This window comes from Anomaloglossus baeobatrachus, chromosome 1, assembly GCF_048569485.1.
Source record: "Anomaloglossus baeobatrachus isolate aAnoBae1 chromosome 1, aAnoBae1.hap1, whole genome shotgun sequence".
NCBI classification, from domain to species: Eukaryota; Metazoa; Chordata; class Amphibia; order Anura; family Aromobatidae; genus Anomaloglossus; species Anomaloglossus baeobatrachus.
This window is the reverse complement of record NC_134353.1, coordinates 259,216,962-259,241,514: the sequence shown is the minus strand read 5'-3', so window position 1 is coordinate 259,241,514 and position 24,553 is coordinate 259,216,962. Positions and strand designations below refer to the sequence as shown.

The 24,553-nt window shown below is 42.3% G+C and overlaps 1 protein-coding gene across 1 annotated transcript in view; it reads left to right on the top strand.

The window, feature by feature from the left end:
* LOC142296347 (collagen alpha-1(XXV) chain-like) overlaps positions 1 to 24,553 on the top strand; it is a 406,166-nt gene that overhangs the window by 73,523 nt on the left and 308,090 nt on the right. The window lies entirely within an intron of this gene.

Here is a 24,553-nt window from a genome sequence, read left to right as displayed (position 1 = left end):
TATTTTACTAGTCCCCCTAGGGGGCTATAGCAATCAGCAATCCGATCGCTGATCGCTATCTGCTGATCACAGCAATACAGCTGTAATTAGCAGATTCAGTCACTTTGGTTTTCCCTCTGCTCTCGGCCGAGGGAAAACGAAAGTGAAACATCGTAGCAGCAGGCGTCATCACATGACCCTGTGCTACGATGGCAACCACCGATAGTCACGTGATAACACACGTGACTTCCGGTGGGGGCGGCGGTAAGTAACAAACATGGCCGCGCGCATTTAAATCTTGCTGCCAGACTTTGGCAGCAAGATTTAAGGGGTTAATGGCCGCGGGTGGAAGCGATTCCACCCGCGGCTAGCAGGCACACATGTCAGCTGTTGAAAACAGCTGATATGTGTGCCGATCCACGCCGCCTGCCCGCGGCAGGGGGCGGGGCTTAACGGGACACGATCCTGGACGGATATATCCGTCCAAGGTCGTGAAGGGGTTAAAGCTTAATATTTTTAGAGGTTGGAGTGGGGTGTTTTTAGATTTGGCTATCTTAGGAGGATATCTGTTTGTGCAGGTAACTATTACTGTGCAGAATTATTAGCCAACATACTAAAAACCAAATAGATTCCCATCACTCTTGTTTATTTTCACCAGGTAAACCAATATTTTAAAATAAACATTTCTGACATGCAAAAACAAAACCCCCCAAAATTAGTGACCAATATAGACACCTTTCTTTATGATGACACTCAACAGCCTACTATCCACAGATTCTGTCAGTTGCTTGATTTGTTTACGATCAACATTGCGTGCAGCAGCCGCCACAGTCTTCCAGACACTGTGCCGAGGGGTGTACTGTTTTCCCTCCCTGTAGATCTTACATTTTATGAGGGACCACAGGTTCTCTATGGGGTTCAGATCAGGTAAACAAGGGTGAAATGTCAATATTTTTTCATCTTTTAGACCTTTACTGGCCAGCCACGCTGTGGAGTAATTGGATGCATGGGATGGAGCATTGTCTTGCATGAAATTCATGTTTTTCTTGACCGATACCGACTTCTTCCTGTACCACTGCTTGAAGAAGTTGTCTTCCAGAAACTGGCAGTAGGTCTGGGAGTTGAGCTTCACTCCATCCTCAACCTGAAAAAGTCCCACAAGTTCATCTTTGATGATACCAGCCCATACCAGTACCCCACCTTCACATTGCTGGTGTCTGAGTCGGAGTGGAGCTCTCTGCCCTTTACTGATACAACCTCTGGCCCATCCATCTGGCCCATCAAGAGTCACTCTCATTTCATCAGTCCATAAAACCTTTGAAAAATCAGTCATAAGATATTTCTTGGACCAGTCTTGACGTTTTATCTTATGTTTCTTGTTCAAAGGTGGTCGTTTTTCAGCCTTCCTTATCTTGGCCATGTCCCTGAGTATAGCACACCTTGTGCTTTTTGATACTCCAGTAACGTTGCAGCTCTGAAATATGACCAAATTGGTGGCAAATGGCATCTTGGCAGCTTCACGCTTGATTTTCCTCAATTCATGGGCAGTTATTTTGCGCCTTTTTTGCCCAACACGCTTCTTGCGACCCTGTTGGCTATTTGCCATGAAACGCTTGATTGTTCGGTGATCACGCTTCAAATGTTTGGCAATATTAAGACTGCTGCATCCCTCTGAAAGACATGTTACAATTTTGAACTTTTCAGAGCCCGTCAAATCTCTCTTCTAACCCATTTTGCCAAAGGAAAGGAAGTTGCCTAATAATTAAGCACACCTTATATCGGGTGTTGATGTCATTACACCACATCCCTTCCTCATTATAGAGATGCACATCACCTGATGTACTTAATTGGTAGTTGGCTCTCAAGCCTATACAGCTTGGAGTAGGACAACATGTATAAAAAGTATCATGTGATCAAAATACTCATTTGCCTAATAATTCTGCGCACAGTGAATATTTACATTCCTGATCGCCAACAAAGGGAATTTTAAAAAATAAAAATGCTGGAGTTGGGCTTTAAATAAGGTTTCAACCACTAGTGACAGCCATTGCCATCAAGAATCCAAGTTCCAAGAATGCTTTCATATGCAAGACTACTTTGACACCAAATTTATAGCCACACATTCAAGGAACACATATATACACATATATACATCTCCTATTATCATGCATTCTAGAAAAAAAATGGTGTATATATTATTATCGAACTATAAAGAAGCCTATATTCTAAGCATCTGTAAGAGAAAGTTTACATATGATCAGGTGATTACATTTGGTCATATGTTTATCCCACATAAACCTACAGTTCATAATCATATATCATAATGTACCCTAATTTTTTTTATATCCTAATGTACCCATCCAAAATAAATGTAGTGTTAAAGTGGTGCAATCTGTCAGCAGGTTTGTGCTACCCCATCTGAGAGCAACATGATGTAGAGACCTTGACTCCAATAATGTATCACTTAGATTACTAGGTGCAGCCATTCTGACACAGAGTTTTTACATTTAGCAATTCAGCAGAGCTGAGAAAGCAACCCCCTCCCACACCCACCTCTATGTATACTATGTCTTTTCACAGTGAGCTGCTAATCGGAGTCAAAAAAGTGCTCAGTACAAGTATACCAGCTTGATAATCCCTTGGTGCTAAAACAAACATTGCAAGTAAACAATACCACCAATCTTAATAAGAGAAGCATGGTTGAATTATGTGTTAATCCTTACAGCATGTTGTCTTCAGATTACTTAGCAAAAACTTCCTTTAAAGACGCCTCAGGGTAAGTGCTCTCTTCTTGCCCTTCATCATGAAATATGGTGCTCATTTATAATTCATACTATAACTAGTGCGTCTTACATCTTGAGGGGCAAACAACTTTAACATTTTTTTTATTGATTTTACTCACTTATATAGCGCTATTAATTCCACAGTGTGAGAGGAATCCTGCAAACCCAGAGGAACCCCCCGCAAACACCGGGAGAATATTCATTGTAGATGTACAATGTATATTGTATAGGACAATACTTAATTTTCATTAGTCTAGAGTTCCAGGCTGTATTATAATCCAGAGCTGTATTCGTAATTTACTTTTTGTGCAGACACAACCTCTAAAATTTTAGCTGACCTTTATGTTGAGATTAATTACATTTTAGTACAACCCTTGTATAAAGACTGCACTTTGATGAATTGTATGAGATTTTATGTATGCAGCTTGCAGAATTATGAATGCAGCTCTGAACTACGTATACTGCAAGTTGGGTAATCAGGGCAGTGGATTCATTCTATGTAAACTGGTGTCCAAAGGTGACAATATATTATTATATATAATCATGTTGTCTGTTCAATAAGAAATGTGTCATAAAAGGAAATACTGAACTGAGTCTTGGAAAAATGTCACTACTGACTTGGATGATGACTTGGATAATGAAATGCGCTAGTTAAATGTCATTTATGAAAGAATAATATGACAGGATACTTTAGGACACGGTAATAAAATATAGCATGCAGTGGGTAAATGTTTGCAATCTTTACTGGCTCGAGGCTCATAAATTAAAGTTTTCTTGTGGGCGCAGAGAGTGAAAACGACAGCAGATTTATCAGTGACTTTAATGTTTAAAGTGGATTCTTCATTTCCTGTTTCAGCGGTGTGTCTACCATTTATTCTCCAATGTGGAGCCTCGCATTCATGATCACATAAAATTAAAGAACAGGTGAATAGTTAAAGGGAATCTATCATGTGAAAAATGCTATTAACCTGCAGGTATAGGGTTTTCTTTTCCGAAATTCAATTTTTTTTCAGCAATAAAATATTCAAAAAATTTGACAAGTTTAGTGTCAATGTAATTGTACTGATGATCATATTTTCAGAATTGCATTTTTTTGCCAATTTTACCTCACTCGGATTTTCTTTCCCGTATTCCAGTACACTATGTGGTAAAATAATTGTCATTCACAAGTACAACAAAAACAAGACCTCATAAGTCTGTATGGACAGAAAAATAACAAAAAAGATGATTCTTGGAAGAAGGGGAGGAAATAGCAAAAATGCAAAAAAACCTAGAAATTGGCTATGTTGGAAAGACGTTAGGGGAGTCTATCCTTAGTGTTGACCTCTAAAAACAGCTGACAGCACTCTATAGAGGGCAGACATAGCAGTGCAAGTTAAATAATGTCTCTCTATCTGATGAAATGAATAAAAGTTGAAGTTCTAATCCATCTCTGGCACCTTGGACCTTTGTACATTGTTTCTTCAGCTGGGTGGAAGGTCGAGCCAATTTTCTCCTTGTGGGTGCGTGGGACTTTTCTAAAATAAAACTTTGGAAATGATCATACAGGATCTGTGACTGCGAAATTCACATTTTAATGCATTGATTAACTTTCCAATTTACTTTAGCAGACCCTACCTTCCTGATTGTGGCTTCTCACTGAAAAATGAGTAATTTAACCTTCTAAGTTGGGTGTGCAGGTGAACGTGTGTTATAGATTTGTTACGTCAGTTTTTCCATTCATTTAGTTTTTTTTCCAAGTTTTAATTCAAGGTACAATGCTATATTATATTTTCAGATATTGATTACCTTATTTAGGTAATGTAGGACTGTGAGTAAAAGGGACAGCAAAAAATACAACAGAAGTAGGCACTAAGTGTGGTAGGTAGGATGGTTAAAATGACTGGACAGCAATTAAAGGCCATGTAGAAGATATAGTATTAATGATAATATTGTGATGATCAAGCGCTAATGTAGAAGATATAGTATTAATGATAATATAGTGATGATTAAGCTCTAATTAAATATATATAGTATTAATTATAATATTGTGATGATTAAGCTCTAATGTAGAAGATATAGTATTAATGATAATATTGTGATGATTAAGCACTAATGTAGAAGATATAGTATTAATGATAATATTGTGATGATTAAGCGCTAATGTAGAAGATATAATATTAATGATGATATAGTGATGATTAAGCTCTAATTAATTATTTAAAGTATTAATTATAATATTGTGATGATTAAGCTCTAATGTAGAAGATATAGTATTAATTATAATATAGTAATGATTAAGCTCTAATTAATTATATAAAGTATTAATTATAATATTGTGATGATTAAGCTCTAATGTAGAAGATATAGTATTAATGATAATATAGTAATGATTAAGCTCTAATTATAAGATCACCATCTTGAGGAGTAGGAGGAGGAGCCCTTCTGGACTAGCGTTTCACAAGAGGAGAGTCACTACTGGCCATCAAAGGAAGGGGAAGAAGGGATTGGAATTTAGATCATTCTTTCCATGCAAGACTTTTTTTTTGGGGGGTGTGGGGGTGAAGATTCTCATGTTACCCCGAATTATTCCATAATTAGCAAGATGAAGGGGCCCCTTCACCCTGCATTCACTGAACATTGTAGACCCTTCTTTATTTTAATTAAAGACTAGGTGCTACGGATCAATGGATAGACAAATATATTTCTATTAACATTCTTATTGAGATTGTGATTACAAGCTGGTGAGCTGTTACTGATGGAGAAAGAATGGCAGCTTCACTGTCCATGATATATATGAAAAAGGAAACAGCTGCTAGACAGACAGGAACACAAGGTAGGAGGCAAGAGAAACTGTCCATATCCCCAGCATAGATATGAGACTGAATAATATATAGGAGGCAGACAGACAGACAGACAGATGGAAAAGAGACAGAAAAACAGATGGCAAATTATTGCTGAAGCCTTTTCTCTAGATAAAGAAAAAGGACTATATATGAATGGACTGGAACAAGAACTCAGCCCATATGGAAAGTCCAGAGTAAATCTAAAATTTGTACTCACGTCTTTTAGATGCACACAAAAGAGTTTGTCTACTTTAACATTAATGGCCTTTCTTTAGGATAGGTCATCCATTGTTGATCAGCCGGGGTCCAACACCCTGCATCATCGCCGATCAGCCGTTCTCAGTGCCAGCGGCGGCAGCTGGAAATGCTCAGTTCCGGAGCTGCTCCGTCTTTTGATAGTGGCCGTGGCCAATTACTGTACATCCGCGTCCTATTGATATGAATAGGAGGTGGATGTGCAGTACCCAGCCACGGCCACTCTCAGAAAACGGAGCAGTTCCGGAACTGAGCATTTCCTGTCGGAAACAGCTGATCGGCGGGGATGTGGGGTGTCGGACCTCAGCCGATTAGACATTTATGAACTATCCTAAAGATAGGCCATCAATGTAAAAGAGTAGAAAACCTCTTTAAAGTGGTATTCCAATCTCCAAGTTCCTATCCCACTATATAGTAGGAATAATAATAATAATAATAATAACAACCCATACCTCCAATTAGAAATGTATTACAGTTCTACTGATATAGCCATGTCTCTTACCTCATGTGCAGGGCATTTTAACTTAGGTATCCATGGTTACCACCATGAGCAACTAACTAAAGCGGGCTTTACACGCTACGACATCGCACAAGTGATCTCGTTGGGGTCACGGAATTTGTGACGCACATCCGGCCGCATTAGCGATGCCGTTGCGTGTGACACCTATGAGCGATTTTGCATCATCGCAAAAACGTGCAAAATCGCTCATCGGTGACATGGGGGTCCATTCTCAAATATCGTTACTGCAGCAGTAACAAAGTTGTTCCTCGCTCCTGCGGCAGCACACATCGCTCCGTGTGACACCGCAGGAACGAGGAACCTCTCCTTACCTGCCTCCCGGCCACAATGCAGAAAGAAGGAGGTGGGCGGGATGTTACGTCCCGCTCATCTCCGCCCCTCCGCTTCTATTGGGCGGCGGTTCAATGACGCTGCTGTGATGTCGCTGTGACGCTGAACGAACCGCCCCCTTAGAAAGGAGGCGGTTCGCCGGTCACAGCAATGTCGCTGGGAAGGTAAGTCCGTGTGACAGGTCCGGCCGATGTTGTGCTACACGGGCAGCGATTGGCCCGTGTCGCACAACCGAGATGGGGGCGGGTATGCACGCTGGCGATATCGGTACCGATATCGCAGTGTGTAAAGCGGCCTTAACTGTCACTTTATGAGTGGACGTAACCATGGATACCTAAGCTGCAATTGCCTGTACATGAGGTAAGAGACATGGCTATATCAGGAGAACTATACTACATTTCTAATTGGAGGTATTTGCTAACATTATTATTACACCTACTATATATTGGGATAGGATCTTGCAGATGTGAATAACCCTTTAAGTATATAAATAAGGCATGCTTCCACTTATGATTTATTTTCCATGTGTGACCATGTTGTTTAAACTTTTTAGTAAATAGTATTTTTATGGCTGTATTTTTTTCAAAATCTTAACAGTTTTAATACTCATGTTAATCACATACATATTGCGTATGGATTTATTCTCTTTTTGTCTGACCTGTTATTTCTAGCTTTAGTGCTGTATATTTTTATTTCTGAGCTCCAAAGCCAGTTCTTAATGTATATATTTGTCAAAATAAAGTAAACCCTAAACATGTCTGAGGAGCGTCTACCAGATGTTAGAACGGTATAGAGACCACTAAGAGTCACATCATTTGTTATTGCAGACATAAAGGGGTCCTGATGAGGTAGTAGAGGGATTCTGACAAACGTTTGGAGGATAACTAACAGATGTACCCTGCATAGATCATTAGGTATTAGATGTGGATTCCTCCTATCTGATGTAATTCCTTTTTTTCTCTGTCAATATAATTCCAGTATTTCATCAAGGTTTTTTATTTTTATTTCTCATCAAACAGAACCTGGGTAACAGATTAGGTTAGCAGCACAGATGGGTATAATTACCAAAGGATAGAATGGATTTACCATATATCTACAGCTTTATTGTGTTACTGATACCAGAGTCTTCCACATGAATTGGGTACAAGTCTTCATCTGCTTTTTGAAGGTACCACAATGTACTTTTTATTTCAACCAGGGTACTACTAAGCTTAATATCTGTTTCCTCCTAACAGTGTCTGTTTTTCTAATTTGACTGGTAGGCTGCCATTGACAAACTCTATAAAATCACATTTATTTAAAGCCATACCAGTAGACAAATACCCCACACGATCAAATCAGTCCTCCAAAGCAGAACCAGATCTCAAGACTTCCATCTCTCAATATGTAAGTTGGCCAAGGTTATTAGCTAACATTTGTTTGGCCAAAACCCCCATACACGTTAGACAGCTGTTGGTCAAATGGTGGCAGCTATCTTGGGCATCACCCCCATACACAGGAGCATTTGCTCTTCTGAGTCCTCTGGTTTTCTTTACGGGAGAACGTCTGCCACAAATTTCTGGTGAGAGCTTATCTCAGTAGGAGCATAATGATGGGTGGTCTGAAATTGGATCCGTACCTTGTCTGATACTCACCTCTCCATGACTCCAATTCCCAGTAGACTATCGGCCAATCCCGTCTTTAGCTTTAGCCTAAGAATGTTTCTTTGAATAAGTAGAGGAGAACAACTTACTCTTAAGGCCCAGTCACACTAAACAACATCGCTAGCAACATCGCTGCTAACGAACAACTTTTGTGACGCAACAGCGATGATGGTAGCGATGTTGCTGTGTGTGACATCCAGCAACAACCCGGCCCCTGCTGTGAGGTCGTTGGTTGTTGCTGAATGTCCTGGGCCATTTTTTAGTTGTTGCTCTCCCGCTGTGAAGCACACATCGCTGTGTGTGACAGCGACAGAGCAACAACTAAATGTGCAGGCAGCAGGAGCCGGCTTCTGCGGAGGCTGGTAACCACAGTAAACATCGGGTAACCAAGAAGTCCTTACCTTGGTTACCTGATATTTACCTTCGTTACCAGCCTCCGCCGCTCTCACTGTCAGTGCCGGCTCCTGCATCTTGCACGTGTAGCTGCAGTACACATCGAGTAATTAACCCCATGTGTACTGTAGCTAGGAGAGCAGGGAGCCAGCGCTAAGCAGTGTGCGCTGCTCCCTGCTCTCTGCACGTGTAGCTACAGCACACATCGGGTAATTAACCCGATGTGTGCTGTAACTAGGAGAGCAGGGAGCCAGCGCTAAGCAGTGTGCGCTGCCCCCTGCTCTCTGCACGTGTAGCTGCGTGCGCTGGTAACCAAGGTAAATATCGGGTTGGTTACCCGATATTTACCTTAGTTACCAAGCGCAGCATCGCTTCAGTGCGTCGCTGCTGGCTGGGGGCTGGTCACTGGTTGCTGGTGAGATCTGCCTGTGTGACAGCTCACCAGCAACCCGTGTAGCGATGCTCCAGCGATCCCTGCCAGGTCAGGTTGCTGGTGGGATCGCTGGAGCGTCTGACTGTGTGACCTCTCACCAGCAACCTCCTAGCAACTTACCAGCGATCCCTATCAGGTTGGATCGTTGTTGGGATCGCTGGTAAGTTGTTTAGTGTGACTGGGCCTTTAGATAAAGATATAAATGTTATCTTAGTTACCAAGGTGTGCTATATTATTAACATAACACAATTAAGCTGGTGTCACACATAACGACGACGACAACGACGTCGCTGCTACGTCACCATTTTCTGTGACGTTGCAGCGACGTCCCGTCGCTGTCGCTGTGTGTGACATCCAGCAACGACCTGGCCCCTGCTGTGAGGTCGCCGGTCGTTGCTGAATGTCCAGCTTCATTTTTTGGTCGTCACTCTCCCGCTGTGACACACACATCGCTGTGTGTGACAGCGAGAGAGCGACGAAATGAAGCGATCAGGAGCCGGCACTGGCAGCTGCGGTAAGCTGTAACCAGCGTAAACATCGGGTAACCAAGGGAAGACCTTTCCCTGGTTACCCGATGTTTACGCTGGTTACCAGCCTCCGCTCTTGCTGCCAGTGCCGGCTCCTGCACTGTGACATGTGGCTGCAGTATGCATCGGGTAATTAACCCAATGCATACTGTAGCAAGGAGAGCAAGGAGCCAGCGCTAAGCGCGGCTCCCTGCTCTCTGAACTGTGACATGTAGATGCAGCACACATCGGGTTAATTAACCCGATGTGTGCTGCAGGAGAGCAAGGAGCCAGCGCTAAGCGCGGCTCCCTGCTCTCTGAACTGTGACATGTAGATGCAGCACACATCGGGTTAATTAACCCGATGTGTGCTGCAGGAGAGCAAGGAGCCAGCGCTAAGCGCGGCTCCCTGCTCTCTGAACTGTGACATGTAGATGCAGCACACATCGGGTTAATTAACCCGATGTGTGCTGCAGGAGAGCAAGGAGCCAGCGCTAAGCGCGGCTCCCTGCTCTCTGCACATGTAGCACAGCGACGTTATGATCGCTGCTTCTGCTGTGTTTGACAGCTAAGCAGCGATCATAACAGCGACTTACAAGGTCGCTGTTACGTCACCGAAAATGGTGACGTAACAGCGACGTCGTTGTCGCTGTCGTTTAGTGTGACACCAGCTTTACACTACTTCTGCAGTAGGTAAATTCTAATCAAATATCTATTAATAGATATTTATTAATAGAGTGAATTTTGAAGCTGTTAATATTGCTGCATTTGCTACTTTTGTATATCTCCCACAGGAACAAAAGATCAGGCATATTATTGACACGCCTGCAGCGTGGCCCAGCTCCTTGACCCCGGCAGTGTCATTTAGGGAAAATGAAGGGGATGATCACAGTTTATTCGTGATGCCACCTGTGGCAAGTAAGGTACCGTCCCTGTGAGATGGGGCTCCCCGGGGCACATTGTGACACAGCTTAGATGGTGCAACTCCCCACAGGTAGAGCAAGGCCCCAGAGTGGATGGGGGTGGTATTAGTCGTCTATGTTGGCGGGCACAGGCGAATAACGGAGGAACACAAGGGACACTCACTGTAGCAGGTTTCCAGATAATACGATATTCCAGTGACCACCTTCAGAGTGTCAGGATTCACTGTCATGGGCTCCAGCCGATCCCGGTTAGTTCGGAGTTCGAGTCCGGTGCACCTTTCTTAAGTGTCTCTTTCCTGGTCGTCTCTGCGATTGCTTCTCCCTCCTGCCTTGCGCCCTCACTCACTGAACCCTGTATCAGTGCCCGTCAACCCTGTGGGGTGGTGTGAAGCTCTATCCCTTGATACTTTTGGGTCACCTTCCAGTGAATGTGTGTGTGGTGTGTGGCTGCGGTGCTTGAAGTCACCCCAGCCGGTGTTTTTGCTAGCGGAGCCCGTAGGTTATACTCCTCTAGCCTAGGGACCAATCTCCGTGTTGAGACCTGGTCCTTCCACCTGTAGATTATGTCTGGAACAAGGCCACGGAAGGTTAGCTCCGGTGATCTCTAGGACCCTTTCTGTTGGTGCCCGGGCCGAGCGGTACCTGCTCCAGGCCGCGAGACTTAGCTCCTTCACGGCTCCTCTTTCTGTCTCACTTTCCACACTCCACACTGTGTTCCCACTTTTGTAGTATTGGGTTCCCACTCCTACGACTCCACCCCACCCCAGCCTGGCTTCGAGTATAATCACGCCCTGTGCCATGTCTGATGAGGTGTTTCTGAGCCTGGGTGTTGTGCTTCTATGTGAACCAGTCTTGACCTCCTTCTTATCCGAGATGTTATACCACACCACATTTGGCTGAGATGCAGTACCTTTGTGGCGACTGAAGCCTCAGGGGCGCCACATTATTATCCAACATATTTCATTGGTCCCCTTAATAACGTTCTAAGATTAAAATTAGGAATCCAGCACTCAAAAATTGTAATGCTATAATAGTTTGATTATGGAAACTTGTCGCTACTGCCCTTAGCGACACAAGTCGCGACTTCTCCAGGGCTGCTACTCCTCCACAACGTAGTTACCCACAACCTGTGTACGTTTGAGGAAGGTCGAGTGACCGAAACTTCACACATGTACACCAACACCATGAGCATCCATAATAAAACTACTATAGCATTACCATTTTGAGTGCTGGATTCCTAATTTTATTCCGAAGATAGGATTGGACCATATCCAAGCACCTCCCAGAACCAGCTTGGAGTGTCGTACTACCATAATACATAACATCAAAAGATTGTCAGGCTATATCCATCCCCTTTGTAGGCTAACGCCTTTGAAATCAGTCTGTTCAGCTGACTTTGGCTTGTGTATGACGACCTAAAGAAATATAGTTGTGTTATACCAAATTACTTAGAAAGGTATTGTAGGATTCTGTTGGAAAAACAAGCAATTTTGAAATTTAATTTTCTCTCACAATATCTTCTTTTTTTATTGCTTACTGCTCTGTGTCAGGGCATACCATACTCCGTGCTTACCAGCACTTTCATAGTGAGCTTGTAAGCACTGCACTGACTGGCTAGGTTCGCTAAGGTGCAATGTTTCTTCCCCATCTTGGCGAGTTTCTGTATCAATGCAGAAAAGGCAAAGCTGCTTCATATAGGGACATTAGAGGTTACATAGTAAAGGCCATGTGACAATTCTGCTGCCCTAAGTTGTCACTTAAAGGTGTTTTCCCATTAAAAAAGTTTATTTTAATCAGTAAATCTTATAATAATAAATTCCACAATTAGATGTGGTTAAAAAAAATGTTCTTGTGCTGATATAATCTTATACATGTGCCCCTGCTATGTACTGTGTAATGGCCGTGTCTGACCGTACAGGGATATGGTCTGATCATACCACATCTCATGGGCCAGGGAGGATTCAAAAGAGAGTATGGGATCACAAATCATTTTTTCTTTGATGTAAAACATTTTTTAAAAACCAGGCAGGGAAATGTTTTACCTCACAAAAAGAAACTGCTGTGATAAAAGGTAGTAAAGGTGTTAAAGGTTAGGAATTATTCCATTAGATCAGTTTGTCTATAGTTATACATAATGTTGAAATTAAAAATGACATGGATATTTAAAGCTATGTAGAATTACCGTTGTATCAATGGATATTATATTCTGATTTGTGTATAATCTCTTGGGTTTATTCCTTCACCATGTTGACTTGTGCACGTAAAACAGTTGTTACTAAGTTGTATGTAGTCTCCATTCCATCAGAGATTGATTGCAGAACTATACGAATAGTAATAAACATCCTGCCAACCTGCTTCCCTGTCCATGGTACTGACAGGTACATTTTAGTGTTTCAGAATTATTTGTAGCTTTCAAGGCTGGTAAGGCCTCTTTCACACATCAGTTTTTTTGCATCAGTCACAATTCGTCGCTGATTGTGGTAAAACTAATGTGACGGATCCTGTAAAAAACGGATCCGTCGTACCACTTTTTCTTGACCAGCAATGATTTTACAACACTTCTGGGTATGTTCGGTTATAAAAAACGGAATCCAACGACGGATCCATCATTTGACGGACGACGACGGATCCTGCACTAATTGACTTCCATTTCAACAAACGACGGATTCATTGCGGTCCGTTTTTTTCGACACACACAAAAAACATTACTATGGACGTTGTCTCAATCACATTTGTTGACGGATCCGTCGTATGACGGATGTAACATGAGGTCATCCATCGCAATCCGTCGCTAATACAAGTCAATGAGAAAAAAACGTATGTAGCACCGGGTCCGTTTTTTTCGCATTTCGATGGAATGTGACTGATGGCAAAAAACGGATGTATGAAAGGGGCCTAAGAGAGGATCTACCTGACAGTTCCACAAAAGCTATGACCGGTGTGAGGAAGACAATAGGATAAGGATACATTCACACTTGTATTTATATTTTCTTATCAGAGGTTTGTAAAGAAACAAAAATGAAAAATATTTAAAGGAATTAAATAGTGATGAGTGAGCACTACCCTGCTCGGGTGCTCGGTACTTGTTTAGAGCAGTTGGACGCTCGGATGGGCGCAACTTGAGTACCCGAGTATAATGGAAGTTAATGGGAAACTCGAGCATTTCTACGGGAAATCTCCGAAAAAGTGCTTAAGTCCCCCATTGACTTCCATTATACTCAGGTACTCAAGTCTCGCCCATCTGAGCATCCAGCTGCTCTTAACAAGTACCGAGCACCCGAGCAGGGTAGTGCTCACTAATCACTAGAAATAAACTCATTAATTTTTCTGGCATGCATACTAATAAAGAAAAAAATACTGAAATATTTTATTTATTAGTTATCCAAACAGTGTAGAGAAAAACAAATATAAATATACAAAAAAATTGAGCAAAAGAATAAAAGTGCAGATGTGTAGAGGAAGCCATGCTTTATTAGAATATTAGAAATCCACTCTTGGTTGATCCACGGGGACGCACAATAAGTGAAAGGAATGTAAGCTGCGGAAAACCTCAATGACCTTCCCTCGGATACACATACCTCAATAAATCCATCACACCCCAGATATTAAACATAGTCACCTTTCCTTCTGTTTCAGGCCGGCTTTGCACCTTAATACTTGTGTCTTTATGGACTTCACGGCTTTCATTATACGGCCGTATCGTATGACACTGGTCATAAGAGCGGGGCATCATGTCACACATATCTAAAATCCCCAGTTTTTGTTCTTCTGTGAAATGACATAACTCTAGCACCTCTCAATCCCGACCATCTCCTGCAAAGCTGAGGCGTTTCTGCAAGTCTTCAGTTAGGGAACGCTTTAATCACCAACGTTGTTACATTTCATAATGTCAGAATTTCTTGGCCATATTAACATTTGCATTTATTCCAGCAGCTTTAATGACTTGTGAAACAAAAGGCAATTAGACAACAAATGAAATTAACCTTTGCAAATGGCAGACGTGATGTGGTGCTGCTATTATTAGTGTGATTGCTTGGCTGACCCGAAGGTTCTGCTACAATAAATATATATAATGGCAATTAATAATTGATTCTGCAGAATGACACATAGAAATAAAGCATTTTCATACTCCCTGGAACGCGCCAGTGGAAGAGAAGAGCGACACAAGTCCGTAATGTGAAGAGAGAAATGTGACTACTACTTTGTAGGACGACTCACCGCAGTGGTTGTACAAGCTTCATTAAAAATGATTTGTAACCTCACAAAGATCACGTTACTTTCTGCCACTGAGAGCCAAAAACAGTCTTACCAGGTTGACAAATACAAGAGTTTGACCAAAAAAGCAGTTACCCTTAAAGGGAACGATCACCAGAAAATGACCTATTGCTTTGTGTTATATGTATTTTTTGGCAATATTTATTTTCCCATATCACAATATATTAAAGGAGTTGTCTGACATAAACTCCAAAAATTTTTGTTGTAAGCTAATCTGTGCTGTATTGTCATATATAACTTTTAGGCTATGTGCCCACGTGTGTGCGCTCTGCACAGCAGCGTAACGTCACTGCATGTGCGCTTCAGATTGCAGCTGAAATGCTCCGTTCTGAAGCTTTGGTGACTGCCGATTTCATGTGCTCTGGATGCAACCTCTGCCATAGACAGAGCGGGGGCTGCATGCAAAGCGCACGAAAGAAGTGACATGTCACTTCACAGAACGCAGCGATTTGGCAGCAGCCGAAGCGCTGCGTTCTAATACGCCACGTGGGCATGGATTAGGCACAATCTTCATGGATTGTGCTGGGGACGCAGGACGCATGCAGTTACGCTGCGGTGCAGATCGCAGCGTAACTGCATGAAAATACGCAACATGCGCACAGAGCCTTATTCCTCTTGAATTATCCCTTTATTCTCTGCAGCATTTTGGTTACCTGCGGCTCAACCAAACATCATAATTTCCTGTGTCAAACCTCAGAGTCAGAGCTGGCACCGCCCGGCCTCACTGTCCAAACCCACCCTCTGCACACTCATTGGCTGTCAGTATTCTGCCCCATCACTGACCTCTCATCGTTCCAGCAAAGATGGGCACATTACTATATTATATCTGTGGTGGATGTGAGGTGATTGTGTTGCACAGATGAGATCTCATTGATCTGTATATCCAATCATTGGTAGTACAAAGCAGTGATCCTGCTTATCTAATCTATGACAGCACAATCACCTCACATCCACCACACATATAATGTAGTAATGTGCCCATCCCTGTCCCATACTATAGTAATGTGCCCATCCCTGTCCCATAATATAGTAATGTGCCCATCCCTGTCCCATACTATAGTAATGTCTTCATCCCTGTCCCACAATATAGTAATGTGCCCATCCCTGTCCCCATAATATAGTAATCTCCCCTTTCCTTGTGCCCATCCTATAGTAATGTTCGCTTGGGCTCCTCTTCTTGTAGCAGTGCCCCGTCCTGTAGAATTTCTCCCTAGTCTGCCATTCTTCACACACACACACACACACACACAAACACACACACACAAAAAAACCCAAACAAATCCTTCTCACCTGTCCTGGTTCCCTCGGTGCCATGTCTCCTGCCTCTTGCATCCGCAGCCCCCTCCTTTCTGATCGCGGCCTCTGCAGGGGGCTGTGCAGTCAGTGCTTTATAACAGTAGACTGATTTCCAGATACTGTGCAGGGACGCACTCTCTATGCAGCTTCTCCAGTGATCTCCTGCTGGCCTATGATTGGCAGGCAGAGTAACATAGCTGTATACAGAGCTCGGCTCTGCAGAGCGCCGGGGATCTGTCATCTGTTATAAAGCGCTGACTGCACAGCTTCCTGCAGAGGCCGCGATCAGCAAAGGGCCTACACACCACAAGCAGCATCAGGGGCTGCAGCTGACAGCGCTTTATATCAGATGACAGATTCCCGGGGCGCTGTTCAGAGCCAAGCTCTGTATACAGCTACTGCAATGATGCGCTGCTAGCCTCTGATTGACCTGCGGCTGATCATAGCTTTATACAGCGCTCCCATCAGCGCCAGTGAATCAGTCATCTGATATACAGCGCTGACTGCATGGGCCCCCAGCACAGGCAGTGTTGAGCAAGGGGGTCACTAGCCTATGCGCCGCCAGCAGCATGGAGGTTGCATGTAGCGTACAGGCAGCGAGACCCCTGAACTATGGGATGTGTGGGTGGGTGCAGGGAAGGGGGGGGCGGGGATGCCACACACTGTACCTGTCCAGCAGGGTGGCTACATGATGTCTCCTGTGATACCCGTCTACAAGGCGAGCATAAGCTCCTGCCCTGTCGTCGTGACATCACAGGAAGCAGCAAAACCCCAGCAGGAGCAGTCACATGACTGCGCTGAGCCAGTGGAGAGCGTCTGACAGCGGACCAGGTAAGTAGTCATTATCTACTTACCTGCCCCAATGTAGCCCAATAGTGTAATGACAAGAAAAAGGCAAAATAAGCCAGATAACCCCTTTAAAAATGTAAGTGAAAAATCTTGCAGTTTTCACACTGGCTACTGGGCTTTTTTTTTTTTACAATCTAACTTCCTGCTGTTTCAGGAAATGCACATATTAGACATAATAGACAAACTGCGGCCTTATCATTTGTATAAGGATCTAATGAGCATATGCAAAAGTCATTGTCATCACCTATTATGCTATTATGATTAATGAAAGCCGTATTATCAGTTGTGTATAGAGATGTTACCTGCCAGAGTAATTCTGCCTCTGATAATAAGCCTTGTTAAAAACCCTACAGCGGGCTTTACACGCTGCGACATCGCTAGCAATGTCGCGAGCGATAGCACCCGCCCCCGTCGGTTGTGTGTCACGGGCAAATCGCTGCCCGTGGCGCACAACATCGCTAACATTCGTCACACATACTTACCTGCCTAGCGATATCGCTGTGGCCGGCAAACCGCCTCCTTTCTAAGGGGGCGGTTCGTTCGGCGTCACAGCGGCGTCACTAAGCAGCCGCCCAATAGAAGCGGAGGAGCGGAGATGAGCGGGCGGAACATCCCGCCCACCTCCTTCTTTCCTCATTGCGAGCGGCCGCAGGTACAGTGATGTTCCTCGTTCCTACGGTGTCACACATAGCGATGTGTGCTGCCACAGGAACGACGAACAACCTGCGTCCTGCAACAGCAACAATAATTGGTATTAGAACGACGTGTCAACGATCAATGATTAGGTGAGTAATTTTGATCGTTAACGGTCGTTCGTGCAACGACGTCGCTAACAAGGCTGGATGTGCGTCACGAATTCCTTGACTCCCAACGACATCTCGTTAGCAGTGTCGTTGCGTGTAAAGTCTGCTTAACTGAAAGGGCAAGATGTGTGAAACCAAAAAGTGGTCAGTGTGAAAAATAAATAAATAAAAAATAAAATAAAAAAAAAATATATATATATATATATATATATATGTTGCCAGCATTTTTTAAAATAAATGTAACATAAAATCTTGATTTCAACAATGTTTCATTTTCTAATAACAGTTTCCTTTTAAGTCATTAATCTAAAGTTTTCAAAAAAAAATTAAAGGTATACCCCTATCCATAAGATTTCTGAGTGTCTATCTACTAGGGTCTCACCAATCTCTACAAAAGTGTCCTGACCCACTTTCTCTATGACAGCAGTCTCACAAATTAGAAGAGCAGTGTGATTGCATATGTGTAGTGGCATCCTATTCTTTGCCTATAGGACAGATCAGGATAGCTGAGTGCAGAGAAATAACTTTTTCAGAAATTTGTACTATAGCAGATCGTTTATCTGAGAAGCCAAGAGGGGTTAGATTAGTCTTTGCTCCAGATGGTTCACCACTGGACTACTTTTGATAGCTGCAACCTGTAAACTAGGAACGCCCCATAGGACCTCCCATTTTGGAATGCTCTAACCCAGAGATCTATCCATACAAAACGAGATATTGTCAAAGTCATTAGATTCTTTATACTATCAAGATAACAGTGGAGAAGACCCAGGTGGACCTATCTAGGCTGCACAAGATCAATCTTCCTACAGATAACATTCATCCATCAAGTTACCATGGCTCAAGATCGAAAAGAAGAAAAGATACTTGCCCATTTTTTCTTCTTCCGACATATCAACTTTAACAACTGACTGTTCACTTTTAGAATCTATCCCACTCATTGAGAGGTGCCATTGTAACAATATACTCAACATTATTACTTTACCTTGCAGTGTTTTTAATTTTATGGTTGATTGGATTAGCAAGAAAATGGCTTGATGATCTGTTGATAACATCAAGAATAAAACCCAAACTAATTTTCTATCTGAAGTTGTAGAGTTCTGTCATCTCTGAGCTCTCGTCCAGAATGTGGATATTGAAGGTAATGTTCCCTGTTCAAAAGTTCATTTAATTCTCCAAAGCAATTCTCCAGAACAAATGTTTGTTTATCAAGGAGCTTCAAACTTTAAGCGGATAAAAAGAGCTTTTGCGGTGGAGGACGGAGTGAAATACAGGTCTGCAGCGCAATAAATCACTGGCTCCTTGATGGCCATGACAGTGGGGAAGGATTTGTGATGGCCGGTAATACAACACAGAGATATTGTGCCATGGCAGCAAGTGATGAAAGTATGATAAATAGGAATAATAAAGAAGAGAACAATGGGATTGCTGGCTGATTGATGGATGGATCTCGGTTTGTAGGTGCCTCAAGGCTTCGGTGCCATGTACCTGTAAATAGTAAGATCAACCTTTAAATTAAACCACTCTTATAAAAAATAGACTGGATAGGACTCTAAGGGTAATGGCAGAATAAACTATCCAGATGTATGGGAGCCATACTTACTGCCCTTAGTATAGTCATTCCTGCTCCCAGAGGGTCCGTACGTATGAGGCTCCTGTCTCTGACTTATTCAGAAACTTTTTACGCTGAAAATGAATGATAAAAAGACGCTCATAAAAGGAAGAGAACTCCAGCCTTCATAGAACATTTCTTCTACGTCATGTCGATTGTGCTTTTATCAAGTACAGATGGAACAGACTACACATAGCAATGCAGAGCACAACTCACAGGGAAGGTATCCTCACAGACTATTCATTTATTCAAGTTTTTGTGTTAAATTTTTAAAAAAAATAATTACAAATATTTTTTTCTTTTTTGCATAACACAATATATTACCATCTGTATTAAAAATAAAAAATAGAAATTTTGCAATTTTCACACCGACCACTGGGGGATTTTTGGACTCTGACTTCCTGAATAGTCTAATGAGCATGTGCAAAGGTTATTATGAAGGGAGGGGGAGCAGGAGAGCTGTGATATCACCTATCGTAATGGGTGTATGCTGTGTTTTCAGCTGGGTATGGAGGTGTTACCTCTCATTGTAGTCCTGCCTCTACTGATACTGACGATTTTATCAAAAGTTAATTTTGACATGTGATAGAGTATATAGCTCTCACTGACTTTACCATTGGTGTTTACCTATTTTTAAAACATCTTTTGGAAAAATGTATTTTCAATTGTATTTAGCATTTAGATAAAATATAAGATATGGATGCTGGACAGGGCATCTGGACACAGGTCTGTAGGTGTGCAATATTGTAAGCTTGTAGAAAGAAAATGAATGGAAACTGGTGAAACTCTAGAACGCATACCTGGGGCCTCGCAGGCCTTTAAGGTTACTTGTTTTATTTTATTTTCTGCAAGATTACTTTAGTTAGAATTTTGAAACTCTAGGTATTCCTCAGGTATATAGTTGTTAGTAATTTCCAGTTGTTCATATATTTTTATGTAATAGGCATTTCGGTAAAACAACTCTTTTTTTGGGACTACCCCATATGCACATACCTGGGGCCTGTACTTGGTTTACATGTGATCCTCGGTGTTTTTGTCTGTACTGTTGCTGGGGAAGACTTTGTCTTTATCTTGTCTTACTTTGTCTTTGAACTTTTGATGCCTACCATGATGGAGCGAAGCAACACGAAATGCTTTCCAAGGCAAATTACGGAAGCTGTGATTCGATGTGGTATGCATTTTCAGGAACATCCAGAGCCAAGAGAAAAAAAAAGAAAGCGCTGTTATATTTGTCCAGCAAAGAAGGAAAGGAAATCTGAGCGTTTTTGTACTACTTGTGGACAAAATGTCTGCAAAGAACATTCTTCCTAAAAATAATATGTGAAAATTGTTGGGGTAATCAGTAATGTTGAAAAGGAAAGTTTTTGAAAAGAAATATTCCTGCACCATGTTTACTACAACTCTTATATAAAAAACTTTTAGACAAAAAAGTTGAAAAGTTTATTTGAGTTACTTGCACACAGGCCTAAAAGGCCCCAGGTATGTGAAAGTGTAGATTTCTATGGTTGCGCGTTCTAGGGTTAAGTATAAACCAAATATAAAGCAAGGTAACAATGAGAGATTAGAGTCCATAATCAGATACATAGAAAGATGGATAGATAATAGATAGATAGAGGGATAGATTGATAAATAGATAGATAGATAGATGACAGATATAAGGATAGATAGATATGAATATAGATTGATAATATGTAAATAGATGACAGATGGATAGTAGATACATAGATAGAGAGTAGATGATAAAGAGATAATAGTAGATAAATAGATAGATAGATAGTAGGTAGATAATAGAGAGATAGATAAATATATGAGAGATAGATAGATAGGTAGAGACAGATAGATGAGAGATATAGAAAGCTAGATAATATATAGATAATAGAGGGATAGCTAGATAGATAGCAAGATAGATATATAATATATAGATAAATAATAGATAGATAGATAGCTAGATCGATAGATGAGAGATATATAGATAGATAATGGGATAGATAGATAGATAATATATAGTTAGTTGATAGATAGAGATAGCTAGAGATAAATAGATGATAGATAGAGCGGGAGAGATAATTGAGAGAGATAGATAATAGAGAGAGATAGATAATGGAGATAGATAGATAGACAATAGAGATAGATGAGAGATAGATAGATCCTTCAGATGGACAGTGTATAAAACGCTCAGATAACATTGTTTTATGAATTGCCACTAGGGGTGAATAAACTGGCCAAAAACCAAGACCGGAGGATCACTGCGCAATTAAAAAAAAAGTCTGATCTGCTCCTGAATCCGGTGCCCATTTGAGTCAATGGGGACCAGAATCTGGAGATTAAAAACGTTGGTGGAAGGGATACGGGAGTAGGAGCGTGCGCGGTGTACTCATGCAAGGCTGTGTCATGGCAGCAAACTCCTCCCGGGTCACACTTTTCCGTTACGGAGCCGACAATTTAATATTCGTTGTTTTGCCTGCCCACCAGCTTGTGTAATTGGTTGCAGTTAGACGCGCCCCCACCCTGAGTGTCAGCGTGTCAGCTGACTTCAACCAATCACAGGCGGAGGGACAGCTGGTGGGCAGGGAAAGCAGTGCAAGTGTCTGCGGGTCAGTATGGTGAGTGTGCATGTAGACAGGAACACATGCACGCAGCTGTGGCGGTGATGCACTGTCAGACTCGTCCAAATCTGGCATGACATCACTCTGCATGGCCTGCTGCTCTCTGAACATGAGCGTGCATGTACACAGAAACACATGCATGCTCCTGTCAGAAGTGTGCGGCTGTGCCTGTGATGCGATGTCAGACTTGTGCGAGTCTGACATGACATCACCCGACACAGCCTGCCACTCTCTCGTGGGAGTCCCTCGCAAGTGTAACTCCGGCCTAAGAGAAACTGCATGTGGTGCTTTTTTTTTTTTAAATAAATAATTAAAAAAAAATTGACATGCGGTCCCCCCCAATTTTCATCCCCAGCCAAGATAAAGCTGGCTGGGGGCTGGAATTCTCTGTCCGCAGCCGCCCGGTATTGCCGCATCTATTAGATGTGACAATCCCTGTGCTATATTGGCTCTTCCTGTTGCCCTGGAGCCGTGGCAATCTGGCTAATGAGGGGTTAATAGCAGCGCAAAGCTGCTACTAAACCCTAGATTAGTGATGGCACAGTCATCTATGAGATAGCTGCATCACACTAACCTGTAAATGAAAGTAAATAAGCACAGACACAGAGAAAAATCCTTTATTTGGAAAAAAAATACAAAAACACACCCTCCTTCGCCACTTTATTAACCTCTAACAACCTGCAGGTCCGGCGTAATCCACACAAGGTCCCACGACGACACATCTGGCTCTGCTACATCTCAAAGCTAGCAGCCATAAAGAAGACTGCCAGCTCTGAGTGTAACCTATTACTGAGCCGCAATGAGTGATAGCGATTACTGCAGCAGACACTGTCACAGGCTCGGGGCACGTCTGCCTGCAACTAATCACAGATGACAGGACGGCTGGTGAGCAAGCAAAGCATGGAAAGCTGTGTGTATGCGATGAGGCTATTGCACAGTACAGGAAGTGAATGCGTGACCCGGAAGCAGTGTGCCGCCGTGACACCGAGTCTTGGTAAGTATGAAACTCTGCTTTAATTCTATTTTTCTTTATTTTTCAATTATTTTCCCCAGTGCCGGATCCGGATCGTGCACTCGGAATCCCGAGCCCGAGTCCAACACCCGGGCATCTTTGAAACTGCGCGGATCCGGACTTTTACAGTCCGGATCCGCACAGCCCTAATTGCCACGTTTAGCTTTACTACACCCGCCCAAGTCATCTCTATTACATCTGCAAAATTAGATATACCATATAGATTTGTATAACACTATGCCTAACCTTTAGTCTTTATAGAATATTTTCCCAAAAGTCACTAAATCCTCATTCATTTGGGACAAAATGTAGAGGAATTCTCATTGAGTTCATACATGAGAATATTTCTATCCTTAATTACTTCCTGAATTCTACAGAAGGACGTTTCTATGTGCCTAAGTTGACTTTTCAGTTTTTGTTATAAGTTGAAGTGTGCTATAAATGAAGATTTTCCCAGGAACCTTTTTATTCTGGGAGAACATTTCCGATGCTAGAACATCTTGTTCGAGAGAAAAGAATCATTAGCAAAGTTTTCAGGACTGCATAATAAGACATAACAGTACTAGTCATTAAAAATACGGTAGAGCTATTTCAACACTTGCAAAGACATTTTTTTCACTTTTTTTTTTATCAAATAATCTGATAGAACTGTGTTTTTTTGTTTTCACTGAACCTTCTACAGATTTGTAAGTTACAGAAGAGTTCGCTTAAGTGATGCTCTATGAAACGTATGCACTAATGCCATTAATCACCAGTTTCAGTATATTTTCCAGGACCAAATCCTTGTTGCCTCTCATTTTACACATTATTACATTTTATGATTTTAGACAGTTACTTTATACAAATCTTTGGTTACAAGAAGTATGGACTTGGTATAGTCGGGACCGGGTCTGATTTCCTAGTAGCTGAGAGGATTGAGTGGATTACTTTCCATACACCTCATAGCTTTTGCCAATATAACACAGAACATAGAAATTGCATCCAACTCATTTAACTATATATATATATATATATATATATATATATAAAATATTCGAGAAACTCTTCACAATCTCCATTGTTCCTTCTATCCTAATTTGTCTCATACAACAAATATGTTGTTACGTCACCACCGGAGTCCGCTGCAGCGACTTCTACTCCGATCGCCAGGCCACATCGTGTTCCTGCCGTGGATAGTGCTGGTGATGGGAGAGGAGTCGACGCCAGCGGCGCCAGTTGGCGCAGGCTCCACTCATCCACTGGGCTGGGTTTCCTTGGGATCTGCAGTACCACTGACTGACTATAGGTGGCGTGTGTCTTCTAGCTGAAGTTACCATCATTTAGCTGTAACCAATGGGAAGACACCACACCCTTCTTAATTCCCCTCCTGTCTGCTGACCACTGCCAGAGATAGTTCTGATATTCTGGTTCCTGTTCCACCCTGTTCTGTTTTGTGATTCTGGTGTTCTGACTTCTGTTTGTTTCCTGACTACCCTTCTGCCTGCTGTTTATGTACCTTGCTGCCCGATCCGGA